This window comes from Lissotriton vulgaris, chromosome 1_1 (assembly GCF_964263255.1).
Source record: "Lissotriton vulgaris chromosome 1_1, aLisVul1.2, whole genome shotgun sequence".
NCBI lineage: Eukaryota > Metazoa > Chordata > Amphibia > Caudata > Salamandridae > Lissotriton > Lissotriton vulgaris.
In genome coordinates this window covers 1,259,266,573-1,259,278,951 of record NC_141685.1, presented here as the reverse complement: position 1 = coordinate 1,259,278,951, position 12,379 = coordinate 1,259,266,573, and the positions used below count along the sequence as shown (strand labels likewise).

At 46.4% G+C, this 12,379-nt stretch overlaps 1 protein-coding gene across 1 annotated transcript in view; it reads right to left on the bottom strand.

The window, feature by feature from the left end:
* Nucleotides 1-10,043, bottom strand: part of PDE1B (phosphodiesterase 1B) — a 1,669,085-nt gene extending 1,659,042 nt beyond the window's left edge. Inside the window, exon 1 of the mRNA XM_086964603.1 lies at nt 9,918-10,043. The gene's annotated coding sequence lies outside the window, so the exon portion shown is untranslated. The remainder of the gene's footprint in view (nt 1-9,917) is intronic.
* Nucleotides 10,044-12,379: the final 2,336 nt, after the last annotated feature.

Sequence of the window (12,379 nt, the reverse complement as noted above, 5' to 3'; positions counted from 1 at the left end):
ATGTTTTGGTAGTAGTTTGTGCTTTTAGAAAATGGGTTGAGGCCTACCCCACTAAAGAAAATACTGCCATGGCCACAGCTAAAACCCTTCTCAAAGAGTTTGTGCCCCGCTTGGGTTTGCCCCGCTTGATCTGGTCGGATAACGGGGGGCACTTCCATGGGGCCCTCGTCAAGCATATCTATGAGGGCCTGCAGATTAAGCAGAAGTTCCACGCTGCCCGACATCCACAATCAGCAGGGCTCGTGGAAAAGTATAATGGTATTCTTAAGCTAAAAATGGCCAAAATACAGGAAAGCACAGGGTTGAAATGGCCTGACACCTTGCCTCTAGCCCATATGTCATTACGTGTTACCCCACATTCCCGATCCGGCCTCTCTCCATATGAAATTATCTTTGGTAGGCCGGCCAACGTATGGGGGGTACCACGGCCACGATCCTTTTCTGATATTGAATATCCAATGTTGATCGATTACCTCTATGCTCTGACTAAAGACCTTTGTTCTGTTCATCAGCAGGTAGCATCCGTACTGCAGCCACTGCCAGAGGGATCCGGACATCAGCTACAGCCCGGCCAGTGGGTACTGGTGAAGAAGTTTGAGCGAGACACCAGCCTGGCTCCAAGGTGGTCCGAGCCTCGGCAGATACTCCTTGCTACCCGGACGGCGGTGAAAGTGGATGGGAGAAAGCATTGGATACATGTCTCCCATCTGAAAAAACTGCCGTTTCCACTTCCTTAAGATCAGCAACACGCAGGGGGAATTCTGACGCAGGAAAGTGACAGAGCTGCTGCATTTGTGCCCTATTCTGATGCCTGTGAGATCGAAACAAGGCTAGAGTAGGGAGTGGCGAGACCAGACGACTTGGTCTCTACTGAATCTGTAAGCGCTCTGAATTCTGTTCTCAGTACCCCTGCAAACGAAGATTTTCATGTGCAAAAAGTACCAGGTGTACTATTCCCTGATCAGGAAGTGCCGGATAATGTGCGATACACCCTGCGGCCAAGGAAGCGAAAAAGCGGTGCCTCAGACCCCAACCTCAGGAGATAAGGAAAGACTCGATTGCATAGATAGGGCTTGCTAGCTGGTCAGGGGTACTGAGCGAGACACTGGACTGAACACGTTGAGAGCTGGAACTTTGATCATTGTGCTCTGTTCAGAAAGAATACCAGGTAGCGAAAGAGGCCAGGTTGTACAACGGAGTAAAGATTTGATTGCCACTCTATTGTTGCTTGGATGAATGATAGGAGTCTGCCTGTGAGACTCTGACGGACACAGGGAGAAGAACCCTCTGGCAGGACGGACTGCTAGGCCTGAGTTTATTTTTGGACTTTTAGCTAGGAATGTACCCTTTTGGCAGCATTATTCGAGACGAAGAAATTCCCATTGCACCACGATATATACCATTTTATGAGCCAATGTTTTCCACTTGGACCACGAAGGTCAAAGTAGCATTTGTAGCGGTTATAGCTGTCATAATAGCGGTGTTTATGGGGCTATTTGTATATTTGGAACAAAAGTACCCTCTGCAAAATTTCCTACCGACTACTGTTGCCCCATCTGAACATTTGATGTACACGTTAGCACCCCACAAAGAGCGACATCGCCAGACTTATGCTAAAAATGCTTTTGTTGAAATGCTACACCAAACGCACAGTGTTGCTAATACTACTGACTGTTGGGTATGTGGGCTCTAAACTCGGTGGTTCATAACCATGATTTATTCATCTCATTGCCTATGACTTACTTAGGAAGCTGTGAAGCATGGTTTAGGCTGTTTTCGGCCATATATCGTCATTGGGGTGAACAGCGTATAGATTTCGAGTACCACGAGCACAACATGGTTATGGATTATATCGATACACACTATGGTTTCAATAGATCGGGTAATGGGGGGCGAGGAACAATAGACCCACAGGCCTGTATGCAGCGATATCTGGCAATTAGGGATGAAGCTTGGATAGAGGAAGAACTTTATGATTTTAGAAATTTCAATGCTTCCAGATATTTTGAGCTTTTTATTGAACCCAATGTTACAAAAGACCGTGTTGTACCCATTCCTATTTTGAATGTTTCTTCAGTATTCTGTGTGCAAGGGAAAGGTCGTATACAGGTTGGAGAGAGTATCTGCAATTACACCTATCGTCTACAGAAACGCATCAGCCCTCCATTGGTCACCCCACCCAATGTCTATTTTGTTTGTGGTGAAAATGCATATACCTGGTTACCCCGTAATTGGGCGGGACGATGTTACATGTCCTTCCTCTATCCACCTGTGTACATAGCACCTTCCGATTATCATCAAACACATCAATTACGCCCCGTGGGTCCCTTTTCTTCAGCGGCACCTCAAAGATCGCGCAGGCAGCTCATTAAGACTGAGGTCGACCAAACTGACACCTCTTTAAAGCAATTTACAGATTTTAGCAAAGGTTTAGTGACGTTCTGGGGCCCCATTTTTAATAGCAGAGAAATAAGGAGGTTGTCCCTGATAGTGGAAAATGTCATTAATATAACTACTGACATTTTAACTAACCTAACGGTTGAGCTCCAGGCGACGAGACTCGTTGCGCTTCAAAATCGTATGGTTTTAGACGTCATCTTAGCTGATCGCGGTGGAGCATGCCGCGTGATCGGCAGCTTGTGCTGCGTGTATATTCCAGACTCTGCCCCCTCCGTCCATCTGGCAATCCAAAAGTTGCACCGCATTGCATCTGAAATGCATACCGATAATGGGTCCTGGTCATTGTCTGGGTGGTTCTGGGGGCTCTTATCCACCTGGGGTTGGAAGTTATTGTTGATTCTGGACGGGGCAGCGGGTATTATTTTTACTTGCTGCCTTCTGATACAATGTGGTCCGGCGTGTTGCTCTTATTGTGCTTCTCGGATCACCACTATTTGTGTACCTGCCCCAGTTCCACCCAAAACTCAGATGCTGCAGAAGGAGATTCACAAATTGATGGACATTAATGAAGATGTTTTTGAAGATTAGCATGCCTGACTATTGTATTTAGCTACACCACGCTAAAAGGAGGGTTTGAGGAACTTGCAATTAATTTCTCTGTACCATGCGCATAATCGATGTTTTATAATTAGCATGATGTATCTAAATGTTATCTTATATGCATGTAAACATTAGCCTAAAACCATCTGCCATATTTGAGGAACTCCATCTTGAGTCACTCCCCGCATTTTCAATTTCTTAGTCTGACCGGCGCCATTTTTGTGGCCTCTTTAGAAGCTTTACACTAGCAGACTACACTCATCCTTTTCCCTATGTCAGTGTTTTCCTGAGCAATAACCCAACTGTTGCAGAACTGCTGTTTCAGCTCGTTAGGCCTGTCAAGGTTGTAGGTAGCCGAGGAGGACCCGATAAGCACATTCCAGAAGGGAGCGGGTTGGGCTGTGCCGGAGCCGGCAGAAGGGAGTCACCCATTCGACCTTGCTAAACTGAGATGAGCTAAACCAAGAGTTCTTTGTGTGCCTAATATGGTCTTTTCCTTTCTACACCAACCTGCATCAGCTTGTACTTTTCCATGTTGGGCCATGAATTCGCCAATGCAACTGTATATATGTGATGTCCTGACAGTGTGCCAGCAGTCTTCTTGGCAGACCTCGTGGGGTTAGGTCGCAAGGGGCTCCTCTGGCAGAGTTTTGTTTGTTCTAATAAATGCTTGGACCTTCTACACTGCCAACTGACTGATTATTGGTAATGGGAATGGGATTGCTTATGGTAAAGACTATAATAAGGGGTTTGTAAATAATTTCCGGTACTTCATGGGAACAGTCCAGCCCGAACTGCCAAGCCATGTCTTCCCTGGACCAGAAACAAGCTTCTGAGGACCGGTTTCTGGCATTCCAGCCATCTTCAGCCCGGCTTGCTTTAATCCAGTGGCAAAGTGAGCAAGGGACTCACGTCTGAGCATACCCTGCCACACTTATGGCGGCCAAAAGCGGTACAAAAGGGGGTGGTGATGGACGGGGCATCTGAATCAATCAAACACTCACACCCAGTCAAAAGATCTGGGTTTATTCCATCACCGTTCTTTAGCCCACTCTGCCACCCCAGTTCAGACATGGCTATATGCAAATCAGTCTGACCCTGTGCCTCATGGAAACAGTCCAGTCCGAACTGCCAAGCCATGTCTTCCCTGGACCGGAAACAAGCTTCCGAGGACCGGTTTCTGGCATTCCAGCCGTCTTCAGCCCCGCTTGCCTGAATCCAGTGGCAAAGTGATAAAGGGACTCACGTCTGAGCATACCCTGAAACACTTATGGCAGCCAAAAGCGGTACAAAAGTGTGTGGTGATGGACGGAGCATCTGAATCAATCAAACACTCACACCCAGTCAAAAGATCTGGGTTTAGTCCATCACTGTTCTTCATGCATCTGTCTGTGTTTAGATACTCATAAAAATGCTTAGCTAAAACACTTTTGCTTTTTAGGCTCACTACAAGATGGTACAATAACGATGTTCCACCACCTACTCAAACAGCATTAGAATGAATTTGATAAGGTAAAATATTCGGATTGTGCTTATTGTTTAAAACAGCTTCAAGAAGCTTTTTAAGAACTTAAACAGATTATGACAAACATATCCATTAACCGGAAAGTTACACAATGTAAATAAATCTTGAGCAGAGAAAGCATTATACTTTAATTGAATTGGGATTATATAACGTCGGCGGGCCTTAACTATGCTCTCATTAGGACAGATTAATAAAACGTGGAGCAGATCTTGTTGGCCACCTTTGCAAATTTCACATAAACATTTAGGATTATTAGTTCCATCCCAGCTAGCTAAAAAAGTGGCTAAAGGGAGTATACCCAAGTGTAAAAGTAAAAAACACCGCCTTACGCCGTTCTTTAATTGAAAACGCAGTACAGAATTAGTAGTTAGCAGCCCATTTCAGAAAGCATTTTAATTAATGCAAATCATACCGTAAATATGTATAGTTCCTATAGTATCTCTTTCACTGTGTGTCTATATTTCTGAGCACCAGGGCACAAGTGGGGGTACACGCAGGTACATGGCGTCCACCCCCTCTTTTAACAGGGTGGACGCCATCATCCCTGCCAGGATCTTGGGCCCCACAGAAATATACTTAACTTGTCCCTGTGAAATTTCAGACACGAGGACACGTTCAGCAGTGCATGTATGTTGTCTGCTTTAGTTCCCAGCAGCAATGTGCAGGCAGCGAGATACCGGTTTTTTTCACCTCCAGCTGGGTCAAAGTTAAGGGGCCATCAGGCCTCCTTTTGTTTGAATATCCTGACTGGAGGCAGCCTGGAACCTCACACTTAAATGTAAATACCACAGAGACGGCACACAGCTTGTTATCTCTTTACAGCTACTTAAGAGAGGCTTTTGCCTTTGTACAGTCGTTGTATATAAGAGATGCATGTACTGTAAGAATGTCAGTTGTTTTGATGTGTCCCAGCATTTACACAAATAACAGTTTCAATAGCACTATTTTATTTATTTTATATCGCTATGCAACCCAATGCATGATGTCAGAGCTCTTTACGTAACATACACATTATACATTGACAATAAATCATGAACATGTGTAAATCAATGTACAAGATGAGTTACATGAGACAGGGTTACAATGTGTAGGAGTCACATACCCTTCATAGCTCACTGTGCTATATTGCAAGGATTACAATTTATGAACTGCAGGGAACGAAAGGATCTAAGTGTTACAAGCAGTAACCCACTTTACTATCTATATAAAATAAAAATCTGTCATCTGCATGATATGTGATGTGCTTTGCAGGAGACACTTTGATTCAAATCTGGGACTTCACAAAACAAAGATCTCTCAAACAAACGCGTTCACCTCCAGGGTTGTCTCACCATTATTACTAATCCCTGAGATCTACTGGGCACATTTACGGCAGTTGCCTTAAACCATAAAATATTTTAAAATGCAGACTTTGCAACGAATTAAGCAGAACAGATCTACTGCCATGCTTCTCCTTGTTGCCAATTTCTTTGTGATAGTGTTTAAATATATATATATATATATATAATATATATATATATATATATATATATATATATATATATATATATATATATATATATATATATATATATATATATATATATATATATATATATATATATATATTAATTGAAGCCCAGTTTTGCGTCTGGATTGCGCCACAATTTTGGCACAACCCTGACGCCAAATCTCATTTGTAAATGTGAATGTAAATGTTTTTGTACTTGTATAGCGCAGAGCTACCCGCAGTGGGTTTCCCAGCGCTTGTACAAATACCGCAAGGGAACCCTTCCTGGCTTTCCCTGTTAAGTGTCCACTCCTGGGCAACCCCATGGTGCAGACCAGGCATCCCTCAAGTTGTGGGGGCCATTGTGGAGACTAAGCAAGCTATTGCCCAGAGTTGCAGCGTGGGACCCATGATCAGAAGAGGGACTGAGGCGAGAATATCCGGTCAAGGGAATTAATGAACCCGAGACCCGCCGGGGCAGGAATCGAACCCTAGTCCCTGGCCAGAGCTCTGCATCAAGGTCTGCCTGCTCTAACCATTGAGCCACACTTCTCATAATGTGCTGAAATGTACTTGTTATATACCTGATCAACATGTATGAGGTCTTAATATGTGATGTCACTTCTTGTGATGTCACATCCAGTGAGGTCACTTCCAGTTATGTCACGTGCAATGTCACGCGTCGTGACATCATGCGCTGTGATGGCACATATCATGATTTCACTTGGATTCTGCCTAACCTGTTTAGTTCGCCTTCTTTTTTTAGGACTAGTGCCCTGCTGAGCAATATCAGTTACATTCTGCACCTCTCTCTGGAAGCTAAATTGTAGTCCTATTTCTATGTTTGTGGACTGTCCTGATTTTGATTTTCACATTCTAGTCACATTAAAGCAACATTTTCTTAAGTGATGAGTTGACACTTATAAGAGCACAAACAGGGCTTTAAGTGGGATGAAAAAACTGGAGGGTCTCTCAAAGGGACGTGGCCAATATAATTAAGAGCATGGCTTAAAACATGTATACTAAAAATCTTTGCTTAGCATAGTGTGCCGCCCGACTTGTATTTTGCTGTTTCTTTCATTGCGTCCAAATATATGCAACAAGTAACATCATACCTACAACAAGTTAGGACTATTGGCTTTGTCAATGGTTAGTTGCATAAGATAATTAAGCAGAAACTATGGCTTGTATACAATATTGAAAAAGCTTCCACTTAAAGCCCTGGTGACACCACGACAATTTTGCTGCTCCTGAGTTTCAAAAAGAGAAGGGAAATCCAGAGAGAAAATTACTCTCTTCAAAGGATTTCCCTTCCCTTACAATGCTCACCTGGACTGACGTCATGCTGTAACTTCTCCACTGGTGAGAAGTGAGCAGTGTGAGCAGCGCACATTGATGTGCTTCCCTGGCATGATGTCATGCCTTAACTTCTCCCCTAGTGAGAAGTGAGCAGTGATGTGCCTGCTGTCACTGCAGTCCCCTTTGCCATGGCACAAAACAGAGCCCGATAGAGACCCGTTTCGAGGCCTCTTTTTAAAAACTGCCGGTGCTCAGCACCGGTGAGACCCAGCCCACTTAAAGCCCTGAGCACACAGAAGGAAAACAATACATGATACGCTCCATGGGAGAATTGTGAGTAAAGTACTTCAATAACGAAACGTAATATTGTTAAAGGTGAAAAAGAGTAAAACAGGTAATTTAAAACACATGAATACATCTTAGGAAAATAATTGAAAGCTAACCTCCAATTCCTTCCCTTCGACTCCCTTTCCTCTTCTAGCCAGCTAAGAGTCATAAGTGGTCACGGGAGAGCTTTTTTTTTGGGGGGGGGGGGGGGCGCACGCGCCCTTGCGGAGCGGACACCCGCACGAGGCGATTCACAGGTGCTTCTCCAGAGGACTTGAAAATAGGCGCCTATTGGCGTGCGCCCGCGCTGCTGGTGACCGAGTCGCGCTCCGCGTCTAAGGGCGCGTGGCCTGTTTATGTTGTGGCGTGAGGGAGAAACTACGAGAGTTTTGCCGCCAAGTTGAAGGGACTCTCACAAGGCGTGAGTTGAACTTCGTAGCACGTATACAGCAGTTTGATTACACCTCAGGGTGCTAAATTGGGGTTCCCTGCCAAGTGCGAAAAATTGTAAACGGGGGAAACTGTCGTGGCTCTGGCTGTGTGGAGAATGGTAGATCTTGTGATGTATTTATTTATTGGGGGGGGGGGGGGGTCGTATGTGCCAGGGCTTGGGCTTATGAGTCTTCTCTAACGTATTGCTTATCTTTTTTATACACTGTGAACTGGCGTCTTTACTTTGTGCTCTGTATGGATGTTAAAATAGCCCAATATATTAGTATTTCATTTACCGGTTTCAGAAATAAGAAAGTCGAAATCGTCCAGATTTTTACCCGTGCACTCTTGTTGCGCAATTTTGTTAGCTTTCTGCTGTGGCCATGCAAAAGGCTACTTTTAATTTCCAATCAACAATATCCACAAGTTTCCAATTACCTCTATCGTCTGCGCACCCGCGATAGGAACTGTCCTCTTTACTAAAGCTTAAGGCTAGGGTAGGGAAAAAATAAAGATGAAATATAATAGATACAGTATACATATAAGTTAATGGAAATGCGTTCGCCTCTCAGTATGAAAAGAATCAACATGTTATCAGAGGCCGAGGAGTGTCCTAATCTAAATAGATGTCCGGATTTGGATGACTAGGTGGCTCTATATCAGCCCCTCATATGTTGACGAAACTTTGTTCGGCAAGTCCCTGGTGCTAAAGTTGTTGTCAAGGACAGTGAAGTCTTATAGTGCCTCTGACAGGGGTTTACACATTGAATATCCCTGACTTGGGGCGAAGGGTCAGTTAAGAGGTTGCAGCGGACATCCACGATCATTGTAGGTGTTGCTTCCAGTGATGGCTGTTCTGTTAATGTCTTACTGTCAGTGATGGTTGTGTGGGCAGTGATTTGTGTTGATTTCCTAAACAATGCATGGCTGTGATGTTGCTAGCCGTGAGTGTTGATAGCTGGTGGTTCTGCAGGTAAGGGTTGAACCATAGTGTTGCTGGAGTTTGAGGTCTAATGTGTTATTTGCAGTACAGACCAGTTGATGGATTTGGTGTGCCTTGAGGGACACAGACGATGGGTGTTACTGGCAGTGAAGGTTGTCAATGTCAGTGAGAGTAGGTGCGTGGTGTCTGCCGCATGGAACTGAGTATTGCTGCAAGTAGAGGTTGGTTTGATTAATGTATCAAATGCATTGTTAGTTGGGGGCAGTGTTCTGGCAGTGAAGGCGGAGGTGGATGTGCTGGCAGTGATGTTTGTCCACACTTGTTGCCTATTGCAGGTGGTGATGGTGTTATTGCTGTGCTGCTGATACTAGTGTGCCGCCTGCAAGGGATGGTGAGGGTGCCTGAGTACTTTTAGGGATGCTGCTCACGTGTGGGTGATGGAATTGAAGTGAGTTTCAGCGAGTGGCGCTGATCAGCAGATATGTTGACAGCAGGGCGGGTGGGAGCGAATCGCTCACTGTGGTTACTGCTGCCTTTCATGGTGATGTAAGAGCTGGTTGGGATGGTGCTGATTCAAGGTGCGATGATAGTGCGCGGAAGGACCGGGCACGCAGTGAAGATCGTGACTGTGTCGATGCGTCTGCCTGTGTGCAATGTGCTGCTGTTGTCAAAGCGTGTGGTGCTGCTATGAGAATGCTGCTGGCAGTGTGGCTCTGCAAGGAGTCTACTGGCATTGCGTTGCTGCTGATGAGGGGCTGCTGCTGGCAATGCTGCTCGCTAAGGATGCTACTAACAGTGATGGTTGGTGACACCTGGGTGCTTTAGTAATCTGTGAGAAAGACAATATGAAGTGGGCATGCTAATTCTGGCGCTCGGTGATAGGGCCTGACGCCTTCCTTTACCTCAGGAGGTGCGGGCGCCGCGCGGCCCCCGTGGCGCTGGTTGTCTGGGGAGGAGGCGCAGAGGTCCCTTGCTGCAGGTCAGGGCTCCTTCCTCTGGCGCTTGGCTTGTACCGCGGTGTCTCTCCGTGCTTCTTCCTCCCGGGCGCAGCGCTGCCGCAAAGCCTCGGGCTCGCGGAATCCTTCGCAGCGGCGACGAGAGGTGGCTCTGAGGATGGAGACAAGCCGCTGCCGCCGGGATACGATAGTGGCTGTCTGGGTCCGTGGAGGAAGTCCTCCTGTCCACGGGTCGGGAATATGGCGATGTGTCCGGGGCTGATGAAACCGGGGGTCAGGTAATAGTGAGAGCGGGAGGACGATCGCAGCTCCAGGAGGAGTAGCCGCGGTTGTTTTTTCGGTGTAGCTCCGACCGCGGACGGATGGTGGGCTGCAACCTCTTGCTTACTGCATCTATCTGTGCACAGATGCTCTACGCGCGGGCTCCTCGCACGCAGGGCCAGGCTGCTTCTCCTCGGAGTAGCCTGTGCTTCAGTCACTCTCTTCTCGAAACGGCTCCAGTCTGACAGCTCCCAGCGCTATCACGCACGACAGTCACTCTGCACACACTGCCAGCGCATCCCTGTGCTGTGGCTTTTCGCGTCCTTAGATTGTCCTTTTGCAGTATCCACTCCCTCAGTGCTGTCAGTGTTTTGGTCCTGTTGCTGCTGTCAAACACCAGGTTCTGCACACTGTGGCTCTGCAGAGCTTTGTCTGACTCGCCACTCTGTCCCCAGGCTATACACTCTCCTCGCCGTGTGCTCTCCCTTTCATATTCTGCCGTCTCTCGCACTCTGCCGAGCTGTCTGCATGTGTTCCTTCTGTCTGACATTCAGTCGGCGCAGTTCTTCTCTCACCCCGCACTATTTACGCGTCAATGAGGGCTGCTCTCGATGCACTTAATTCGATGGCAGTCCCTATCCCACGCGCGCTCTATCCTGCGCCCTGCCTCATTTTACTCTCTTTATCATACCGTCTCTCCAGTCCCTAGCAGGCATCGCACTTGCTGCGTGCCTTCCGTTGATCACGATAGGTCTAGTTTTTCTTCTCAAAGCACCGGATCCATTAACAGTTGCCGATAGATAGCTCAATGCGTTAAACGCTGGAGGTTGCACTACGCCTTGGTCTGCGCGTCACGAAAGGTTGATCCCAATAAGACAGCTCGGCTTTTCATCCTTGTTTGGTTAGTATGTCGAGTTCCATCCCAAGGCCATAGTAACCCCTCCAAGAAACGGAACAAGTGGCGTTTGAAGATAATCCATTGCATTTAACCCGCTGCTCCCTGCCGGCGCTTCGGTCTTCTAACGTGTATCGCGCTGTGCCAGTCTCATCTGCTTATCTTTGCGTTCTTATTGTGTGTCTCACCTGTCGTTTTCACCCTGTACAATCTCAATCTTCACTGTGCTGTTGCGTGCGCCTGCTGCCACGTTTAACACTTGTCTCCTCTCTAATCTTTCGGTGTTTTTATTGTGCTTTTCTTAGATTCCAGCTTTACTACGGCCCACTGTCCCATCACCTTTTATTCAACAACTCTTAAACGCAGGCTGCGCCCTCTTTCTGATTAAGTTTCACTTCTGTTGGCCATGGAAGAACACCCCCTGCGTATTAAAAATATAAAGAGACCTTTCTTCCTGCACGTCTCTGACTGCCAGCTCGGCACAAAGGGCCTTGTTTCTACGGAAAAGTAATTTTGCCTATAGTTCCTACATTGCACTAAGATAGACATACTTCCAGCCTGATGAGAGGGCGTGGCTGTTACCTCAGAGGTGATTTACACGCATCCAAGACGTACCGTCTTCATTAATTTCACGCTAAAGAACCTAGTCATGAACCATATTTTCTAAATATTTCCCAAAGGTAGAGGTTTCAAATACCACAATTAAGGGCAAGATTAAACAACTTATTTAAACTTATTGTCATCACATTTACACGTTCTTTTGCCTCCAGCCATTGCACCTGAACAGCAAACAAGCAACGACAGAGCAAGTATTTGTAGGTTCTCATAGATATACCGTGGGTGCATGGGTGCTCCCAAAACGACCTTGGGGTGATTACAGAGAATCCAAAAGTATGTGATTATGGTGGTGACTGGACTCAGTCACTGCAACCACATTAGCCCACCGCTGTGAAGACTCCACTGGTTCCTGAATGCCAAGCAAGATGACCTTAATGAACACATCCATATAGTTGGACCGGCCCTGCTATTGAAAGTGTAGGCCAAGACCCTGACTTCTGAATAGATCTATTAGCTAATTTCTAATTTCTAGGTTTGGTAAAGCGCAACAGCTACCCCAGCAATGGGGTGTCCCGGCGCTAGCAAACAAGCAAACTCCTACTGAACGGGGAGGGAAGGCTAAGAACCCTAGGGAACGGGGAAGAGGTGGGTCTTGATAGCTTTGCGAAAGGCTGGGAGACAGTCTATGGAGCGG